Source organism: Pelophylax lessonae (assembly GCF_965119305.1).
Source record: "Pelophylax lessonae genome assembly, chromosome: 13".
Classification (NCBI taxonomy): Eukaryota; Metazoa; Chordata; class Amphibia; order Anura; family Ranidae; genus Pelophylax; species Pelophylax lessonae.
The window spans coordinates 185,937,171-185,958,967 of record NC_138780.1 but is presented as its reverse complement, the minus strand read 5'-3'; positions in this window follow the sequence as shown (position 1 = coordinate 185,958,967).

Here is a 21,797-nt window from a genome sequence, read left to right as displayed (position 1 = left end):
CTTAGCTATCAGCACAGACCGGCACACTATATCAGAGCAGGGTACCTGTAGCTGCCAATAAAACAAATACTTTTCCATATCAAAACCTGATTTCACCCCCCCCCCCCCAGGAAACGCGTTCTAATTAATTACGATGAATGTCTATTTGGAACGGCAGCCAGGTCTCCATTAATTCGCACACGTCGAACAGAAGCCCTAATTGAAGGCCGCCCATTCTGCAGACCGCTCCGAAGTTTGGAAAGTAATTATAAGATTAAAAGAAATTAGGGAGGGAATGTAATGAAGGAAGAAAATCCGATTCATTGCAGAACCGTGTTACCAGCTCCTGCCGCTCAAATGGGACTTGAAAAGACATTTCTAAAGCTTTAGGGAAAACAAAAACAAAAAACTGACAAAAAGCAATCATGTTTTATTCTTTACTGTGGGGACGCAATTAGGAATTTTTAAATACATTTTTTCTTTTTTTTTTTTTACAAAAAAAGCAAATTTGTGGCCTGAATAAAAATTCCTTTACATAGTGGGGTATTTTAAAGGAAAATGCATAGTTCTTCATCCACTTAAACTGCAAGTAAATTGGTTCTGTAGGAATTAGGCAAAATCAAATTGTTTCTCCTTACCACTTTCCCGTAAGGCAGAGGTCTCCATAATTTTCAGTATGAGCCACGTATTATATTTTACATAAATTTGTTAGCTGAAAAAAAAAATCTGTTTTAAAATTAAACTAGTCCCCCTTTACATCAGGGTCCCCATTGGAGTTCCCCCTTACATCAGGGCTCCTCATCAGAGTCCCTTTACATCAGGGTCCCCATTGGAGTTCCCTCTTACACCAGGGCTCCTCATCAGAGTCCCTATACATCAGTGTCCCCTTCAGAGCCCCCCTTACATCAGGGTCCCCACCAGTGTCCCTTTACATCAGGGTCCCCATCAGAGCCCCCCTTACATCAGGGTCCCCATCAGTGTCCCTTTTATATCAGGGTCCCCACTGGAGTTCCCCCCTTACATCAAGGCTCCTCATCAGAGTCCCTTTACATCAGGGTCCCCATTGGAGTTCCCTCTTACACCAGGGCTCCTCATCAGAGTCCCTATACATCAGTGTCCCCTTCAGAGCCCCCCTTACATCAGGGTCCCCACCAGTGTCCCTTTTATATCAGGGTCCCCATCAGAGCCCCCCTTACTCTAGGGTCCCCATCAGTGTTCCCCTTATATCAAGGCCCTTATCAGAATCCTCCTTAATTCAAAGTCTGCCCTTACATCAGGGTCCCCATCAGAGTCTCTGCTTATATCAGGGTCCCCATCAGAGCCCCCCTTACATCAGGGTCCCCATCAGTGTACCTTTTATATCAGGGTCCCCATCAGAGCCCCCCTTACTTCAGGGTCCTCATCAATGTTCCCCTTATATCAAGGCCCTTATCAGAATCCTCCTAAATTTAAAGTCTGCCCTTACATCAGGGTCCCCATCAGAGCCCCCCTTACATTAGAATCCCCATCAGAATCTTCCTTTTACATCAGGGTTCCCATCAGCGCCCCCCCCCCCCGCCTTCATCAAGGCCCCCATCTAAGTCCCCCTTACATTAGGGTTCCCATCAGAGCCCCCCTTAATTCAAGGTCCCCATCAGTGTTCCCTTTATATCAAGGCCCTTATCAGTAGCCTCCTTAATTCAAAGTCTGCCCTTACATCAGGGTCCCCATCAGAGCCCCCCTTACATTAGAGTCCCCATCAGAATCTTCCTTTTACATCAGGGTTCCCATCAGCGCCCCCCCCCTTCATGAAGGCCCCCCCCATCAATGTCCCCCTTACATTAGGGTTCCCACCAGAGTCCCCCCTTACTTCAGGGTCCCAATCAGAATCCCCCCTTACATTATAATCCCCCCTTACATCAGGGTTCCCATCAGTGCCCCCCATAAACACAGCCGACCGTCCTTCTCCCTGGGATGATCACAGAGCTCCTGTGATCCTTCTATATAGGATCACAGGTCTCTGGGATCATTTCACAAGCCATGCCCCCATACAGTTAGAATCACTACCCTAGGCTCACATTTAACCCCTTGATCACCCACAGTGTTAACCCCTTCCCTGCCAGTGTCATTATTACAGTAACAGTGCATATTTTTAGCACTGATTACTGTAGTAAAGTCACTGGTCCCCCCAAAAGTGTCAAAAATGTCAGTCAGGGGTCCCATCTGTCCCCCGCAATTGCTGCCATTACTAGTAAAAAAAAAAAACAATAAAAATGACATATGTCTTTCCCGTAGTTAGTAGATGCAATAACTTTTGCAAAATACGCTTATTGCGACTTTTTTTTTACCAAAAATATGTAGCAGAAAATAAATTGGCTTAAAATGTGAAAATGTGGGAATGTTTTATAGCAGAATATGAAAAATATATATATTTTTTTCTGAATTGTCGCTCTTTTTTTGTTTATAGTGCAAAAAATAAAAGCCGCACAGGTGATCAAATACCACCAAAAGAAAGCTCTATTTGTGGGAAAAAAAGGACGCCAAATGTCATTAGGTATAGTGTCGCAAGACCGCGCAATTGTCAGTTAAAGTAATGCAGTGCCGAATCGCAAAGTATGGCCTGGTTATTAAGGGGGGCAAATCCTTCCGATCCAGAAGTGGTTAAAGCAACGCAGCGTTGTATCGCAAAAAGTGGCCTGGTCATGAAGGGGGTAAAAACTTCCGGAAGTGGTTAGGATTTTGTTTAGGTGGCATTTATAAAATAGGCAAAGTTTACATTATAAGACCATACCTCCCAACAGTCCCGGATTGGGCGGGACTTTCCCGCATTCAGACCTGTGTCCCGCTGTACAGGTGTGTTGTCCCGCTTTAATCCTGTTGATTATAACTTTTTTATTACCTCAATAGGACCTGCAGCAGTGTGAACATCCAGCATAGGGTGGGATTGGCGGACAAGCCAGCTGGGTGTGCGCTGTGCAGCCACGATAACAGACTTCAGCTGTCAAATCCAAGCTGTAATGTCGGGTATGGGCGGGACTGCTACCCAGACCCGCCCCCTTTTTCAGGCAACCAGTGTATAAGAAAAGAGCGCTGGGACAAAGTTGCAAAGGATCAGGATCAGTTAAAGACACAATATTTATTCGTTTTGGGAGGTTTATGCAGAAGGATTCAAAGAATCATAGGCAGCCTCTGATGACCGGAATCCTCAGTCAGTGCACAGGGATCCTCAAACTACGGCCCTCAAGCTGTTGCAGAACTACACATCCCATGAGGCATTGCAAAACTCTGACATTCTCAGACATGACTAGGCATGATGGGAATTGTAGTTCCCGAACAACTGGAGGGCCATAGTTTGAAGACCCCCTGATATACACTGACCCCAACTGCAGGCCATATGAAATCTTGTAGCGGGCTTGTTGGGGCCATAGATTGGAGACCCTTGCTCTAAGCAATGTAGCAGATTTAATCAATGTTTGTGATCATTAGTAGAATGTTGGGATCCATGAGAGGTATAAGATGCAGGTTTGTCATCCCACCTGCCAGCGACCACACAAAGCCGCAAAAAGAGTCTTGAATTTATCCGGCCCATGATACGGAGGAGATGACACATAGCTATGGTTTATGTCTTGTATGGGGGTCACCGAGGAGTTCAGCTGTATCTTCGTTCACCCTCTTTTAATATTTCGAATCGCTGTCTGACAAACGGACAAAGGACGAGGGGAGCGCAGGGGTAACGAGCGTCTGTCCGCACAATGAAATAAAGAAGGAATGTGACAGCCGATCTATCTCCCCTCCACGTCGATGTGACGGATAATTTCCAGGAAGACTCTTCATAATAATACCGCAGAGGAGACAGCTACAGCGGAGATATGACACTCCGTCAGATCCACATATTAGATAAGGCTGGAGCCGGGGAGCCATCACCGCGTCCTCTGACTAATGACTTCTTGTAAAATGAACAGACACATCTGATTAGATGACATCAAATGGCCGCCTGCGGATGGTTGGAGCGCGCTGTGCGGGCGCCATTGCTACGTGCGTGGTGCAGGTTTTTGAGGCAAAAGTTGGAAAGTCACGCAGAACATTATTCCTCACAATTCCAATGCTTCCATCTTCATTTAGTAAGTTAAGATGTCAAGTTACAATGACATCATGCACTTGCACCCCAGTCCCTATGTTTTTGTGCATAGGTACAGTGATGGCAAACCTTGGCACCCCAGATGTTTTGGAACTACATTTCTACAACTACACTGCAGCGTGCATGAGCATCATGGGAAATGTAGTTCCAAAACATCTGGGGTGCCAAGGTTCGCCACCACTGGCATAGGACATGGAAATAAGGCTAAGTGACTCAACTATGCAGGAAAACATAGGAACTGGGGTGCAGAAAAATGGCAGCAGGTGCTCTGGACTGATGAGTCAAAATGTGAAATATTTGGTTGTAGCAGGAGGCAGTTTGTTTGCGATGGGCTGGAGAGCACAGGGGGGTTGCTAGGTGGGGAAAAGACCAGGGGCTTCAGCCCAATGGTAAATTTGATAACCCCTTCCATATTTGAAAGTAAGTCTAGCCCAAGCTCCACCCAATGCCCCCCACCCCCATCCCTGCCCAATGCCCCACCATGTACAATGCCCAGTGCCCATCAATGCAGCCTCACCAGTGCCCATCAGCTCAGCCTCATCAGTGCTCATCAGTGCAGCCTCATCAGTGCAGCCTCACCTGTGCCCATAAATGCAGCCTAATCAGTGCCCATCAGCTCAGCCTCACCAATGCCCATCAATGCAGCCTCACCAGTGCCCATCAATGCAGCCTCACCAGTGCCCATCAATGCAGCCTCACCAGTGCCCATCAATGCAGCCTGATCAGTGCCCATCAGTGCAGCCTCACCAGTGCCTATCAGCTTAGCCTCACCAATGCCTACTCACCTGTGCCCATCAATGCAGCCTTACCTGTGCCTATCAATGCAGCCTTACCTGAGCCCATCCTGATCAGTGCCCATCAACTTAGCTTCACCAGTGCCCATCAACTCAGTCTTACCAATGTCCATCAATGCAGAGTCATCAGTGTCCATCAGCTCAGTCTCATCAGTGCCCATCAGCTTAGCCTCACCAGTGCCCTATCAACGCAGCGTCATCAGTGCCCATCAGTTCACTCTCACCAATGCCCATCAATGCAGCCTCACCAGTGCCCATTAATGCAGCCTCAGCAGTGCCCATCAACTCATCAATGCAGCCTGATCATTGCCCATCAATGCAGCCTGATCAGTGTCCATTAATGTAGTCTGCTCAGTGTCCATCAATGCAGCCTGATCAGTGCCCCTCAGCTCAGCCTTACCTGTGACCAATAATGCAGCCTGATGTAAAAAAGAGGGTTTGGTGAGGTAAATGGGCATTTCAATATATTTATTAACCAACAATTTATCATTCACATCATAATACAGCACCTTTGCTGCACTACTGGCACTTTTTATTTATTCATATGCACTGTTTGCAATCATTGTGGTGTAGAAAAAGTCAATACGTTTACATGCAATTTGGAATACTGTGCGTTGAAATATCCCACCTTTAACGTTTACATATAGTGCCCCCTAATACCTACTGAAAGGCAGCGCCATTTACCTCACCAAACCCTCTTTTTTACATTATTGAATACAATCCTTTGGATTGTATTTTGAGGTAGGCTTCAGCCCTTAGCCATTCCATAGCGCGGAATTTCTAAACCCCTTGATTAATGCAGCCTGATCAGACAGTGCCCATTAGATCAGCCTCACCAGTGCCCATCAGTGCAGCCTTGCCAGTGCCCATTAGCTCAGCCTCACCCATGCCCATGAGCGCAGCCTTGCCAGTGTCTATTAGAGCAGCCTTGCCAGTGTCCATCAGGGCAGCCTTGCCAGCGCCCAACAGCGCTGCCTTGCCAGTGCCCATCAGTTCAGCCTTACCTGTGCCTATTAATACAGCCTGATCAGTGCCCATCAGCTCGGCCTTACCTGTGCCCATCACTGCAGCCTGATCTGATAGTGCTCATCAGCTCAGCCTCACCCATGCCCATCAGCATAGCCTTGCCAGTGGCCATCAGCACAGCCTTGCTAGTGCCTATCAGCGCAGCCTTGCCACTGACCATCAGCTCAGCCTTACCTGTGCCCATCAATGCAGCCTGATCAGACAGTGCCCATCAGCTTAGCCTCACCCATGCCCATCAGCGCAGGCTTGCCAGTGCCCATCAACGCAGCCTTGCCAGTGCATGGGGAGAGGAGAGAAGCCAGTTTACACAGAGCAGGGATCTTCTGCTTACTCGGCGCCACACAGCTGTTGTCACACTAAGTCCTGCCTCCTGGACCGGCTCCTATGATGGACGTCACATGTCCTGGCATTGGACCAGTGTGACGTCCATCAAAGGAGCCGGTCCAGGAGGCAGGACTTAGCATGAAACTTGGCCACGCCAGGTAAGCCGGAGATCCCCGCTCTGTGTAAACCGGCGGTGCCTCCCTTCCCTTCAGAGGCAGCCCAGCGTGCACCCACCCAGGATCGGCCTTGCAAATTGGTTCCAGGGCAGGCAGCCAATCCCTGAGTTCCCAGCCAACCCCAGGCCTTAAGACTTGGGGCTAATAATTGTCATTAAGTATTAGAAGACCCAGGGATTTTTGGGGGCCCACTCGGGGCTACAGCTGCATTTCTGCAAATGGAGTTGGAGATTTGGTTAGGATCAATGGTGTCCTCAATGCTGAGAAATACAGGCAGATACTTCTCCATCATGTCATACCATCAAGGAGGCGTGTGATTGGCCCCAAATTTATTCTGCAGTAATAATAAAAAAAAAAAACATACAGCCAATGTCATTAAGAACTATCTGCAGTGTAAAGAAGAAGAAGGAGTCCTTGAAATGATGGTTTGGCCTCCACAGAGCCCTGATCCCAACATTATAGTCTGTCTGGGATTACATGAAGAGACAGAAGGGTATGAGGCAGCCGACATCCACAGTTAGTTCTCCAGGATGTTTGGAACAACCTACCTGCCAAGTTCCTTAAAAAACTGTGTGCAAGGTACCTAGAAGAATTGATGGCAAAGGGTGATCACAACAAATATTGATTGAATTCTCTTCTGTTCATTTACTTTCCATTTTGGTAATTGATAACATTTCTGTCTGAAAGCATTCCTATGTTACAGGATTTTTTTTTACACCTGCCTAAAGCTTTTACACAGTACTGTATATGTGTATATATATATATATATATATATATATATATATATACACACACACTATATTACCAAAAGTATTGGGACTCCTGCCTTTACACGCACATGAACTTTAATGGCATCCCAGTCTTAGTCCGTAGGGTTCAATATTGAGTTGGCCCACCCTTTGCAGCTATAACAGCTTCAACTCTTCTGGGAAGGCTGTCCACAAGATTTACGTGTGTGTCAATGGGAAAGTTTGACCATTCTTCCAGAAGAAAATTTGTGAGGTCAGGCACTGATGTTGGAGAGAAGACCTGGCTCACAGTCTGCACTCTAATTCATCCCAAAGGTGTTCTATCGGGTCGAGGCCAGTCAAGTTCCTCCACCCAAAAATTTGCTCATCCATATCTTTACGGACCTTGCTTTGTGCACTGGTCCAAATCATTTGGTGGAGGGGGGATTATGGTGCGGGGTTGTTTTTCAGGGGTTGGGCTTGGTCCCTTATTTCTAGTAAAGGGAACTCCTAAGGCGTCAGCATACCAAGAAATTTTGCACAATTTCATGCCCCCAACTTTGTGGGAACAGTTTGGGGATGGCCCCTTCCTGTTCTAACATGACTGCGCACCAGTTGGTTGAGAGAGTTTGGGGTGGAGGAACTTGACTGGCCTGCACAGAGTCCTGACCTCAACCCAAACACCTTTGGGATGAATTAGAGCAGAGACTGCGAGCCAGGCCTTCTCGTCCAACATTAGAGCCTGACCTCACAAATGCGCTTCTGGAAGAATGGTCAAACACTCCCATAGACACACTCCTAAACCTTGTGGAAATCCTTCCCAGAAGAGTTGAAGCTGTTATAGCTGCAAAGTGTGGACCATTTTAATATTGAACCCTATGGACTAAGACTGGGATGCCATCAAAGTTCATATGCATGTAAATATTTTTGGTAACAAAGTGTGTATATATATATATATATATATATATATATATATATATATATAACCTAGAGAGCCTGAGACCATCAGCTAGCCCGTTGTAAAAGTGAACAGACTTTGTTGTACTTTTAAACTCAGGAATATAAACAGCTGTTCTTCAAAGTACGTAACATAAACAGTCCACCATCCAGGTACAAACAAAACAAGAGAATAGCTCTCCGCCAATATACTAGTCCCACACTAGGGTTTAGAGTTCCTTTCTGCTTCAAGGGTACCACAAAGATATTGGAAGGAGGTGTCCAATACCCAAGGATATTAGTGAGGACGGAGTGGAGTGAGAGATCCTTAAGCAGGGCTGTCTTTAACACAGGGCAAAAGGGGCAGCTGCCCCGGGTCCTGTCATTGTTGTGGGGCCCAAAGCAGATGCCCCTTGAGCCCCCAAATAGTTGATAAGTGGATTTAGGAGGGCCCAAGAAAATTTTTGCCCAGGGTCCAATCAATGTTAAAGACGGCCCTGTCCTTAAGACTGTGTGTAGCTGCTATCCCTCGGGAGCAAGAGTCACCATTACTCAAAGAGGACATTGTGCCCGGTGTCCTGGTATAGCTCAGTCCACTAATTTCTTGTGCAAGAACTCTGCTCAGAATAATAGGAGGAGGATTAGTGCTCTCAAGACGCTACCAAAGTTACTGGAGTATCCCACAGTTACCCTACTCCTATCCAACGAGCACTGATAGGCGGTACTGATGGGCACTGAGAGGTGGCACTGATGGGCACTGAGAGGCGGCACTGACAGGCACTGATGAGGTGGCACTGATGAGAAGGTACTAATATGCTGCACTGATGGGCACTGATAGGCAGCACTGACGAGCACTGATAGGCGACACTGATGGGCACTGAGAGAGGTGGCACTGATGGGCACTAAGAGGCGGCACTGATGGGCAGCACTAATGGGCACTGACGGGTGGCACTGATGAGCACTGACGGGCCATCAGTGCCCACAATCAGTGCCCATAGTGCTGCCAGTCAGTGCCCACCAGTGCCTAGATGAGCACGCACTGATGGGTACTGACTGGCAGCACTATGGGCACTGATTGTGGGTACTGATGGTGGGCAATGATTGGCACTCTATTTCACTTTTCTGTAATCATGGCACTGATGATCTGTGCTCTGATTACCTGTGCTGGTCTCCCCTGTGAGGAGGAGCCGCTGATCTGCTCTCCTTGCCACACACTCTGACAGTGAGAGGCATGGAGAGCCGATAAACGGCACTTCCTCATTTACATGTGACCGGCTGTGATTGGACACAGCCAATCACATGGGTAAAGAGTCATGTCATTGACTCTTTACTATTGATCGATCGATATCATTTTTTTTACCGCTGATACCAATATTTTGGTCATCGGATATCGATATTGGCCAATATTTTTCAGACATTACTACAAGACCCCCAAACCCCTCCTCTACACTTAAAAGCATTAAAAATGCCAAGTTTGGCTGTTTTGAATGCTGTAAGTTTTTTTTAATTCGGCGACGCCAGTACCCGGAAGTGATGTCATGACACTGCCAAATTCAAAGAAATGGAGACCCAGTCAGACGGCGGCGATGCAGATGGAGACCTGGTCAAACGGTGGTGAAGGTAGGATGCCCGGGTCTCCCGGTGGGACAGGAGACCCAAGCGAGCCGCGGAAGGAGGCGGGAGGGGGGGACGTCCCCTCCCACTCCATGGAATGACAGCCAAACGGCTTCTCAGCCGCATCGGTTGTCATTACAAGACAGCCTACTGCCGGCTATAGACACCGGTACCGGGTGATGCCTCTAGCTGCAGGCATCACTCTGGTACAAAAACGTTCCTGAAATATCGGCAATATCGGTAAATGAAAAGGCTGATTCCGATATATCGGGCAAAGTGCATATCGGCCCTTGATATACATCGGCTTTGCCGATAATCGGTCAATCACTACTCTTTACCAAGATCGGGGTCGCACCGTGTTCTCAGCAACACGGCGTGGCCACGATCGCCGCTCTACGCGCTCCCGCGGGTGCGCAAGAGAAGCCGTTCTGGTGCGCCATCATATGACGGTGTCCCAGAACAATAGATGCACCGCTCCGCCGTCATTTGACGGTGGGTGGGTAGCAAGTGGTTAAAGTGGTAGTAAACTCAATTACACCACTTATACCTACAGGAAAGTCTATAATAAGGCTTATCTGTAGGTACTGTGAATATCTCCTAAACCTGCACTGTTTAGGAGATATTCATAGTGCATGCCACTGGTGACATCACCAGAGCATGCTCTCTGAAGGTCTGACATACAGTGCCGGACCTTCAGAGCCGTAAATGGCGGCTCCTGTGTGCATGCACGAGAATGAGGTTATTGCGCCCCCGGCCACCGATGTAGCCGGAGGCTGTGAACCCGGAAAGAAGACCAGGGGAAGATGTCAGCCCTCTCAGCAGTGACAGCGCTGTGCTGGAGGGCTTCGCTCTAAGGTAAGTTTCTCATAATGTGCTAGAATGGGATGCATACTAGCTCATTATGACATTGGCTTGCAGGGAATTTTTTTTTTTTTTCAGCAACTGCGGTTTACAGCTTTAAAGCGTAACTCCTCTTTTGTTTAAAAAAAACCCATTCCCCTCTGGGTGATCTCTGCACATTACAAAGTTTTTAACAAACTTTTTGGCAGAGTCGTACCTTTGATTATTCTGAAGAAATCATTGTTTGTGCCTCTGTGCTGAGTGGGTCTAATGGGAGTGGTTTCATAATTATCTATCAGCTGTGGCAGCTGCTGGGCTCTAATGAGGAAATCTACTGGGTCTGCATCCCTTTAGACGTGTTCCTATTGGGTGTATCTCACCAAAAAAGACATTGTTGTTGCAGGGGATGCCAGAAATCTGACTTGTATCTTAATGCAGACTTCTGGGAAAATTGGTGAGCCAATCACACAAGCAGGAAATGATGTTTCTGGGGGTGTGGTCAGTATACATTCTGTGTACAGAACACCTCCAGGCGGCCATATTGCATTGCAAATTCAGAAAATTACAACAGCTGCAAATTGAAACGGAAAGGTCATTTTTAATAACATTCAATTACAATATGATTTGTGTCACAATTGTATACGCTATATTGTTTTTTCTTTATTTGCTATTTTTTTTCCCCCACAAAAGTAGAGTTACCCTTTAAACTGCTGGCTTCTGTGGGAATGAGTGACACATATTTACGCTTGCCGACCGCCGCACGACTATTTACTGCGGTGGTCAGCCCCTCACAGGCAAAGTGACGTAGTACTACGTCGCTAGCCTGTGAGGCTCTAGGGAGCGAGCGAGCGTGCGCCCCGCCGGTGGCACGCTCTCGCTCCCGCTCGCTCACGCCCCCCCCCCCCCACGCGAGTGACCAGCGGACCCGATGTCCCCCGGTCACTCGCGATCGTCGGTTACACCAGGAGAAAGGCAGGCGGCTAATGTAAACAAAGCCGCCTGTCAATCTCCCCTGTGTAACAGCACAGATCATACGGTCCTGCTATGTAGGACCGTTGATCTGTGCTGTTACACACACAGCCACATCCAATCACAGTTAGAATCACGCCCCTAGGGACACACTTAACCCCTCCCTCTCCAATAAAGTTAATCCCTTCACTGCCAGTGTCATTTTTACAGTAACAGTGCATATGTATAGCACTGATTACTGTAGAAATGTCACTGGTACCCCCAAAAGTGTCAAAAATGGCAGTCAAGGGTCCGATCTGTCCGCCGCAATGCTGCAGTCCTGCAAAAAAAAAAAATCGCAGATCGCCGCCATTACTCGTTAAAAAAAAAAAACAATAAAAATGACAAAAATCGTTCCCTTAGTTAGTAAACGCAATAACTTTTGCGCAAACCAATCAAAATACGCTTTTTGCAGTTTTTTTTTTTACCAAACATATGTAGCAGAAAACAAATTGGCCTAAAATGTTAAAAAATTTAGATTTTTACATTTTTTGGGGGGAATTTCATATAAAAAAAATGTGAAAAATATTGTTATTTTTGCAAAATTTACGCTCTTTTTTTGTTTATAGCGCATGATCAAAAAATCGCACAGGTGATCAAATACCACCAAAAGAAAGCTCTGTTTGTGGGAAAAAAAGGACGTCAAATTCGTTTGGGTACAGCGTCGCACGGCTGCGCAATTGTCCCTTAAAGTCATGCAGTGCCGAATCGCAAAATAGGCCCTGGTCAGGAAGGGGGTAAAATCTTCCGGGGCTTAAGTGGTTAGGTTAAAGGGGTTTTACATTCATTATCCAGTGCACTGTCATGGCCGCAAAAAGTGGGAGGAGCTGGGAACACATAGGAGGCAATAAAGGCAATGGGTGAGTAAACCCACCTATGTCTGAAACAGATTCAAATATTTTGCTGAACACCGTCATGACAATGCTTTGCTGTTTGATTTATTACAAAATTTGCTGTAATTTTCTTTACTCATTTATTACATTTTTTTTTGTTTTATAAACCTTTCATAGGGAACCGAGCTTCTGAAAAGTCCACCTCATACTGTTAGATTAAACATCTGCTCTGCACTTCAAGGTATGTTCGATAGATTAATAGACTTACTAAAGAAATTAAAAATGATGCCTTGTACTGCTTCCAAATGTGCTGGGATTTTGGCTGTAATAAAGGAACTTCATTTCCTGGTGATGACCTTGTTTAATGTAGCAGATATAAATAATCCGCAGCTTTTTAATTAACTGGAGAGTTGATAAAAATGAGGGAGAGAATTTGCAGTGACTTGTTGACAGGACGCGGCGAGGTATACAAGAATTACGCAGTGGATTATTGGAAGAATGGATGAATATCGTGTCGGAATCACGGTTCTTATGTACGGTAGGTCATATTTTCTCAGGTCTACGGCGTGCAAAATTTATGCGGGCGTTTGCTGCCAAGTTTTTTGGAGTGTTCTCAGTATCTGGGAGAGTGCGGCTCGTCCATTCGCTCCGAATTGGTGGCACCGCTAAGATAAAAGATGAGGGCTGTAATAAGCGGGACAATGATGTTCTCCGAGGAAATTGCTAATAATTGATATCTCAGGCAGAACTTCGGTCCGAGGCTTTTGAAGGTTGGGTGTGAAGTTTGTTGTAAACGAGACGTCCAACTTTCTAGGTCACTCACCATTCTGAGAATAGGCCATCCAATATTTTCCTCTTACTATCCAAGATCAGGTTAAAAAAAATATCAATAAATTATATTATTAATAACTGGAGTCCATCTGTAGTTTTCATTGGATACGTAGAGGATCTAATGTGATCAGCAAATTGGTTTGAAAACCAGCCAAAGTAAATTTTAGAAGTTCTGTATCTGAATGTGCAATTTTGTGAAAAGATTCATACATTTTTTGGGGGGCAATAGAGTGTCAGCTCCTCTGGTGCAGAGACTGATGTGACTGGCTCAGTGTTCTCTGTACAGCACTGCGGTATATGTCAGAGTTATATAAATGCAGAATAGTGTGTGACTGTTGTGGGACATTAGAGTGTAAGCTCCTCTGGTGCAGAGACTGATGTGATTGAGGTGGGACATTAGAGTGTAAGCTCCTCTGGTACAGAGACTGATTTGACTGTGGTGGGACATTAGAGTGTAAGCTCCTCTGGTGCAGAGACTGATGTGACTGGCTCAGTGTTTTCTGTACAATACTACGGAATATGTCAGAGCTATATAAATGTAGAATAGTGTGTGACAGTTGTGGGACATTAGAGTGTAAGCTCCTCTGGTGCAGAGACTGATGTGACTGTGGGGGGACATTAGAGTGTAAGCTCCTTTGGTGCAGAGACTGATGTGACTGTGGGGGGACATTAGAGTGTAAGCTCCTCTGGTGCAGAGACTGATGTGACTGTGGGGGGACATTAGAGTGTAAGCTCCTCTGGTGCAGGGACTGATGTGACTGTGGGTGGACATTAGAGTGTAAGCTCCTCTGGTGCAGAGACTGATGTGACTGGCTCAGTGTTTTCTGTACAACACTATGGAATATGTCAGAGCTATATAAATGTAGAATAGTGTGTGACAGTTGTGGGACATTCGAGTGTAAGCTCCTCTGGTGCAGAGACTGTTGTGACTGTGGGGGGGGCATTAGAGTGTAAGCTCCTCTGGTGCAGAGGCTGATGAGACTGGCTCAGTGCTTTCTGTACAGCACTGCAGTATATGTCAGAGCTATATAAATTCAGAATAGTGTGTGACTGTTGTGGGACATTAGAGTGTAAGCTCCTCTGGTGCAGAGACTGATGTGATTGAGGTGGGACATTAGAGTGTAAGCTCCTCTGGTGCAGAGACTGATGTGACTGGCTCAGTGTTTTCTGTACAATACTACGGAATATGTCAGAGCTATATAAATGTAGAATAGTGTGTGACAGTTGTGGGACATTAGAGTGTAAGCTCCTCTGGTGCAGAGACTGATGTGACTGTGGGGAGACATTAGAGTGTAAGCTCCTCTGGTGCAGAGACTGATGTGACTGTGGGGGGACATTAGAGTGTAAGCTCCTCTGGTGCAGAGACTGATGTGACTGTGGGGGGACATTAGAGTGTAAGCTCCTCTGGTGCAGGGACTGATGTGACTGTGGGTGGACATTAGAGTGTAAGCTCCTCTGGTGCAGAGACTGATGTGACTGTGGGGGGACATTAGAGTGTAAGCTCCTCTGGTGCAGGGACTGATGTGACTGTGGGGGGACATTAGAGTGTAAGCTCCTCTGGTGCAGAGACTGATGTGACTGAGGTGGGACATTAGAGTGTAAGCTCCTCTGGTGCAGAGACTGATGTGACTGAAGTGGGGCATTAGAGTGTAAGCTCCTCTGGTGCAGAGACTGATGTGATTGAGGTGGGACATTAGAGTGTAAGCTCCTCTGGTGCAGAGACTGATGTGACTGGCTCAGTGTTCTCTGTACAGCACTGCGGTATATGTCAGAGCTATATAAATGTAGAATAGTTTGTGACAGTTGTGGGATATTAGAATGTAAGCTCCTCTGGTGCAGAGACTGGTGTGATTGAGGTGGGACATTAGAGTGTAAGCTCCTCTGGTGCAGAGACTGATGTGACTGTCTTAGTGTTTTCTGTACAACACTATGGAATATGTCAGAGCTATATAAATGTAGAATAGTGTGTGAGAGTTGTGGGACATTAGAGTGTAAGCTCCTCTGGTGCAGAGACTGATGTGACTGGCTCAGTGTTTTCTGTACAGCACTATGGAATATGTCAGAGCTATATAAATGCAGAATAGTGTGTGACTGTGGTGGGACATTAGAGTGTAAGCTCCTCTGGTGCTGAGACTGATGTGGCTTGCTCAGTGTTCTCTGTACTGCACTATGGAATGTATCAGAGCCAGGGCTTTTTTTCAGCGGGAACGTGGGGGAACACACCTCCAGCACTGAATGTATGTAATGGGAAGGGGTTTAGGGTCTATTGATGCTAACTGCTGGGGGATCTATTGTTGCTTGAGGGCAGTGGTGGGATTCAGCCGGTTCGCACCGGTTCCATAGAACCGGTTGCTAACTTTCTGCAAGTTCGCAGAACCGGCTGAATCCCTCTGCGCGTCTGAGGAAGCGCAGGACAATTGAATGTCCTGCGCTCGGACAGACGTGGTGGCCGGGGGGCGGGCAGTGCGCTCCTCCCCGCCCATTCTGTGACAATAGCGAATGAGAATTAGCTATTGTCACATGATCCTCCTCCTGGCCAATCAGGGAGCGGGTCCTCCCGCTTCCTGATTGGCCGAAAGGCAAACACCGTGCCATTGGACGAGGAGGAGGCGCCGCGGGAGGCAATTGGGGGCAATGTTGTGGCTGGCACTCTGCAATTGGGGGCAATGCTGTGGCTGGCGCTCTGCAATTGGGGGCAATGTTGTGGCTGGCGCTCTGCAATTGGGGGCAATGCTGTGGCTGGCGCTCTGCAATTGGGGGCAATGCTGTGGCTGGCGCTCTGCAATTGGGGGCAATACTCTGGCTGGCACTCTGCAATTGGGGGCAATGTTGTGGCTGGCACTCTGCAATTGGGGGCAATGTTGTGGCTGGCACTCTGCAATTTGGGGCAATGCTGTGGCTGGCACTCTGCAATTTGGGGCAATGCTGTGGCTGGCACTCTGCAATTGGGGGCAATGTTGTGGCTGACGCTCTGCAATTGGGGGCAATGCTGTGGCTGGCGCTCTGCAATTGGGGGCAATGTTGTGGCTGGCGCTCTGCAATTGGGGGCAATGCTGTGGCTGGCGCTCTGCAATTGGGGGCAATGCTGTGGCTGGCACTCTGCAATTTGGAGCAATGCTGTGGCTGGCGCTCTGCAATTGGGGGCAATGTTGTGGCTGGCGCTCTGCAATTGGGGGCAATGTTGTGGCTGGCGCTCTGCAATTGGGGGCAATGTTGTGGCTGGCGCTCTGCAATTGGGGGCAATGCTGTGGCTGGCACTCTGCAATTTGGGGCAATGCTGTGGCTGGCACTCTGCAATCATTGGGGGCAATGATGTGGCTGGCACTCTGCAATCATTGGGGGCAATGCTGTGGTCACTGTGCATTGAAAGGGGGCACGCTGGTCACTGTGCATTGAAAGGGGGCATGCTGGTCACTGGTCATTGAAAGGGGGCACGCTGGTCTCTCTGAATTGAAAGGGGGGCACGCTAGTCACTGTGCATTAAAGGGGGCATGTACACTGGTCACTGCATTGAAAGGGGGCACGCTGGTCTCTCTGCATTGAAAGGGGGCACTCTGGTCACTGTGCATTGAAGGGGGCATGTACACTAGTCACTGTGCATTGAAAGGGGGCATGTACACTGGTCACTGCATTGAAAGGGGGCACGCTGGTCTCTCTGCATTGAAAGGGGGCACTCTGGTCACTGTGCATTGAAGGGGGCACGCTGGTCTCTCTGCATTGAAAGGGGGGCACGCTGGTCTCTCTGCATTGAAAGGGGGGCACGCTGGTCTCTCTGCATTGAAAGGGGGGCACGCTGGTCACTGTGCATTAAAGGGGGCATGTACACTGGTCACTGCATTGAAAGGGGGCACGCTGGTCTCTCTGCATTGAAAGGGGGCACTCTGGTCACTGTGCATTGAAGGGGGCATGTACACTGGTCACTGTGCATTGAAAGGGGGCATGTACACTGGTCACTGCATTGAAAGGGGGCACGCTGGTCTCTCTGCATTGAAAGGGGGCACTCTGGTCACTGTGCATTGAAGGGGGCACGCTGGTCACTGTGCATTGAAAGGGGGCACGCTGGTCTCTCTGCATTGAAAGGGGGCACGCTGGTCATTCTGCTGGGAAAGTCGGAACTGGTTACTAAATTTTTTGAATCCCACCACTGCTTGAGGGGATGTATTTTTTAGGGGTGGGGTGGGGGTATTGTTGCTGGTGGGGGACATACTGGTGCTGGGGGTGGGGCTTATGTTTCTGGGGGTCAGTTGTTGCTGGGAGGGACCTAGTGATGCTGGCTGCAGGGAAATCTGTTGTTGCTGATGGGGTGTCTATTTTTGCTGGCAGGGAAGGGTATTTTGTTGGGGGGTGGTCCATTGTTGCTGGGGGGGATCTATTGTTGCTGGGAGGATCTAGTTTACTGCTTTTCTTGTTATCATTAACAAATTCCATACAAATTACTTAGTACCACAAATGTTACTTGGTTCTGTATTCTCTAAATGGGCCGGTACTGGGAGGAGGGTAGGGGGTGGAACCAAAAAATGGTGCAGGGGTGGGTAGGGGTAGGAGACAAGGGGTGACTCGGAAAGGGGGAGTTCCTGCACCTATTGTCCGAGGAAAAAAAACCCTGATCAGAGCTATTTAAATGTAATGATAGAGTATGACTGTGGTGGGACATTAGAGTGTAAGTTCCTCTGGTGCAGAGACTGATGTGACTGGCTCAGTGTTCTCTGTACAACACTACTGAGTACTGTATGTCAGAGAAATATAATATACAGTAAAAATTATTATTATTATTATTAATAAAAATAATATTAGTGGGTGAGTGCTGTAGTATGTTAGAGTGTGAGCTCCTTTTATGCAGAGACTGATGTTCTCCATATACAGCACTGCTTGTATATGTCTGAGATATAGAAATTTATAATAATAGTATGTGACTGTCCTAGGACATTAGAGTGTAAGCTCCTCTGGTGCAGAGACTGATGTTACTGGCTCAGTGCTTTCTTGCATGGGCGTCCGCAGAACTTTTTACGGGGGGGGGGGGGGCATCATTTTAAGGTCAGCCATGCTCCGCCCCTTTTCAACAATGTCATGAAGGGGAGGGGCTTAGTTATTATCACATAAAGCGCCGGCATTCAAAGGTTTGAGAAACCTGATGCAAAAGCAAAGCTGACTCTCTCTGTTTTGGGTTAGTGCAGGCGGCGCATGTATACACGTGACGTCAGTACGTGCTGTGAAATCACTTGCGTGCACGTGGCCACAAATCTCCTAAATTTCCTTGCCCCGGGCTCCCCCTCTCCTGGAATGATAGCACCGGGGGCCTAAGGCTGAGGACATTGGTCCGCGCGGCAGCTGATGCCTTTCACCGTGCAAGCCTCGGCTCACAAGTATTTCTTTTTGAAGGGGAAAAAAGACGCTCTTTACCTGTTTTCAGAGCGTTGTCCGCCGCTCACGTGACCCGCCGCCTCTCTCCTCCTTTTGGCCTCTCCTCTTCCCCTCCTGACTGACGTCAGCAGGGAAACCTCGGCCCCACCTGCTGCAGGCAGCTGTCAGACAGGGAGAGGATAAAGCTGGCGGGTCACGTGAGCAGAGTTCAGCGCTCTGAAAACTGGTAAAGAATGACTTACTTTTTTAAAACACAGACACAGGGGCACGGGCACACAGGATTATTAAGTACACCAGACAGGATAGTATAAAGTGGCTTAACAACCACTTTAAAGGGGAAGTTGAGATTCCGGGGGGGTACTTGCACCCCTCATGCCCCCCCCCCATGCGGACACCCATGCTTTCTTGTACAGCATTGCAGTATATGTCAGAGCGATAGAATTGTATATTAACGGTGTGTGATTGTGGGGGAACACATTGGAGTGTAAGCTTCTCTGGTACAGAGACGATGTGAGTGGGTCAGTATTCTTTGTACAGCACTGTGGTATATGTCAGAGCTATATAAATGTATAATAATAATAATAATAATAACTGTGGTAAAGATATTAGAATGTAAGTTCCTCTGATGCAAAGACTAATGTAAAGGGTTCAGTGTTCTCTGCACAACATTACGGAACTGTACGGGGGGGGGGGGTATAAGAGTGTAAGCTCCTGTGGTCTAGAAATAGATCTGGCTTAGTGTTCTCTGTACAGCACTCTGGAATACGTCAGGGATTTATAAATGTATATATGTAATAAAAGTGGGTGAATGTGTAGGATATTAAAGTGTAAGCTTCTCTGTTGCAGAAACCAATGTGATTGGTTTACATCAGATGAAGAAAATAACTGACATAAAATGACAAGGGGTTTAGATGCCATTGTTAGATTTTTTTGTCATGACAGGTTCCCTTTATCGCTCCTCTATTAACCCTATCATAGACTGGTTGCATCATTATAAAATACCAAGCCTGTGCCCCAGCCTGGCTTTGTCCGGGTGATACAGACTCCTCTTGAATAAACAGGAATGACTTCCTGGGTGCTGTGCATACTAATCACGTCTATACGATCCTCCTGGTGTATGTTTTATGGGCCAGTCTGGATCCGTGCACTCCCTCTGTAATTAATCGCTTGCTGCAAAGGTCACCATTAATAAAAATGAACTTACAGCTTATTAAGACCCTGGCAGAAGTCATTAGAGCTTCTTTGTCGTGCTGGTGATGTACAATATTCGGGAGGGAGAACCTTCCCCGTCTCCTTGTCGGGAAGAAGGACCTTCATAACTTACAGCCATTTATCGCTGAGCGTCAGCCGTACAGGACTGAGAGGCGCGTATTGTCCTGGAGTTCCAGAGGACGAGGTGCTCATTCTGGGGGGGGGGGGGGTGATTCTGGGAAGATGAGCTGCCTTCATTTTTTAATGCTGGAAGCCCAATATGGTGCTTTTCAATGTAAAACACAAATGTCTCTAAGATTGTAAGATCTCATGAGCAGGCCCCTCCTAAGCCTTTTGTATTGTAACTGCTCGGTCTCCCTTTATATTGCAAAGCGCTGCTCAAGCTGTTGGCGCTAAATAAATCATGTACAATACTAATAAAATATGTCCAGGCTGGTTGGACAACAGTTGGAGGATCCCCTCATAACCGCTGATCTTGTCTTGGGGTCTCCATCACAAAGATAGATGCCACATCATGCTCAGGGGCCCCTGCAACTTGCTGACTCTGGGTTCCAGTGCCACACCACAGTTCCTGCCGGTGAGAAGCTCTGTTCCAGGCTGGTTGGACAACAGGTGCAGGATATCCCCATTACTACTGATCTTGACTCGCACAACAGGGCCAATCGCCAACCTCACATTAACACCCCAGGGTGGATTTACTAAAGGCAAATAGACTGGGTACTCTGCAAGTGCAGTTGCACTCCTTTTTCCCCAGAGCTTAGTGAATGTGGTAGAGCTTTACTTTCTAATAAATACCCAATCAGGGGCAAGGTGGAAGAGTGGGTTGGATAATAAAGTTGGCAGTGCCTCCACGCAGGACAGGGTCTCTGTGAACAGATGAGACTCCCTTCCTGGGAAAGTAGTCTAATCAAACGAATTGGGAGCAGAAGAACTACTGCAACCAGCATTTACCATTAACCATAAGTATATAGATGTACACCGGTATAAAAATAATTCAAGCATTACATAAGAAAAAATGAATAACAGTACATACATCCAATGTACAAACCGGTATTTTCAGCAAAGGGCCCAATAGGGGTCCTGGTGGAATTGTGCACATATACCTGGGTATATATAGGTATTACTAGTAGGGAAGTTGAAAAAAAATCGCTGAATCGATGCAGAGAACGGCTGCATTGTGATTGCATTAATGACGTCATCCCGGCGCACCATACCTCTCCTGAAAGAGCCTTGCTAGCGTACTCTAAATTTATAAAAAAAAATCACTGCAAGCCCCTCTGTTTCATGAATCCATTTTACACTGTGTAAGTGTTAGTGTACACCAATGCCAGTAAATATCTTATCGCCGATCTTTTATAGCCGGTCACATGACCTCCAGCTGCTCTCCTCCTTTGATCTAAAGGCTACAGCAGGAGAAGGAGAGGGGCCGGAGGTCACGTGACCAGCCATAAAAGATCGAAGACAGTAAGGTATTTACCGGCATTGGTTTACACTTACAATTAGACAGTGTAGGATAGATTCATGAAACAGAGGGGCTGGCAGTGATCTTTTTTTTTTACTTTAAAGTACATTGGCAGGGTTTTCCCAGGAGACTAGTGGTCTCCTGGGAGTGCAGGTGAAGTGGTGTAATGTAAAGGGGGGCCATGGACTGTAAAGGGGGCTGTGGAATGTGCAGGGGTGTGTGGAATGTGCAGGGGGGCTGTGTAATGTAAAGGGGGCTATGTAAAGTAAAGAGGGCTGTGGAATGGAAAGGGGTCTGTTTAATGTGCAGTGGGGCTATGGAATGTAAAGGGAATGGGTAATGTAAAGGGGGCTGTTTGATGTGCAGGGGGACTGTGTAATATAAAGTGGGGCTGTGGAATGTAAAGAGTGGCTGTTTAATGTGCAGGGGGGGCTGTGTAATGTAAAGAGGGCTGTGGAATGTAAAGAGGACTGTGGAATGTAAAGGGGGCTGTTTAATGTGCAGTGGGGCTATTGAATGTAAAGGGAATGGGTAATGTAAAGGGGGCTGTTTAATG